This window comes from Salvelinus sp. IW2-2015, unplaced genomic scaffold (genome assembly GCF_002910315.2).
Source record: "Salvelinus sp. IW2-2015 unplaced genomic scaffold, ASM291031v2 Un_scaffold1173, whole genome shotgun sequence".
Lineage (NCBI taxonomy): Eukaryota > Metazoa > Chordata > Actinopteri > Salmoniformes > Salmonidae > Salvelinus > Salvelinus sp. IW2-2015.
In genome coordinates this window covers 100813-101623 of record NW_019942765.1, presented here as the reverse complement: position 1 = coordinate 101623, position 811 = coordinate 100813, and the positions used below count along the sequence as shown (strand labels likewise).

The 811-nt window shown below is 38.5% G+C and overlaps 1 long non-coding RNA gene across 2 annotated transcripts in view; it reads left to right on the top strand.

Annotated features, from left to right (window-relative positions):
- The first annotated feature begins 528 nt into the window (after positions 1-528).
- LOC139024193 (uncharacterized) overlaps positions 529-811 on the top strand; it is a 3631-nt gene continuing 3348 nt past the window's right edge. The window contains exons 1-2 of one of the 2 annotated variants that reach the window (XR_011475486.1): positions 529-604; positions 706-784. This is a non-coding gene — a long non-coding RNA (uncharacterized lncRNA). Of the gene's footprint in view, positions 605-672; positions 785-811 lie in introns of both variants that reach the window. The other variant, XR_011475485.1, reaches the window with a different exon arrangement.

The window sequence follows — 811 nt, the reverse complement described above, 5'->3', positions numbered from 1 at the left end:
ATGAGGTTGTAAGTAACAAGGTACATTTCCCAGAACATAGACATATCTGATATTGGCAAAAAGCTTAAATTCTTGTTAATCTAACTGKACTGTCTAATTTACAGTAGCTATTACAGTGAAAGAATACCATGCTATTGTTTGAGAACAACAAAACACTTTTATCACAGCAACTGGTTTGATACATTCACCTCTGAAGGTAAATAATGTACTTACATTCAGTAATCTGGCTCTGATTTGTCATCCTGAGGGTCCCAGAGATAAAATGTAGCATGGTTTTGTTTGATAAAATCAATTTTTATATTCAAATGTAGGAACTGGGTTCTACAGTTTTAACCCCTGCCCCTAGATGTGTGAGGGTTAGTGTATTGTCTGTAGGGAAGCTAATCATAATTTATGACATTCCTGAGACTTACATTTTTTTATTACCATATAATATGTTCTCTATAGGCTCTGATCTTTTTAATGTTGACTGATGGATACTGAATGCCCAGGTTAATGTTGACTGATAGATACTGAGTGCCCAGGTTAATGTTGACTGATAGATCTGAGTGCCAGGTTAATGTTGACTGATAGATACTGAGTGCCCAGGTTAATGTTGACTGATGTGATACTGAGTGCCCAGGTTAATGTTGACTGGATGGGATACTGAGTGCCCAGGTTATGTTGACTGAGGGATACTGAATGCCCCGGTTAATGTTGACTGAGGGATACTGAGTGCCCAGGTTAATGTTGACTGATTAGATAGATACTGAATGCCCAGGTTAATGTTGACTGATGGATAACGGTTCGACTGGATGGATACGGCGAGTCC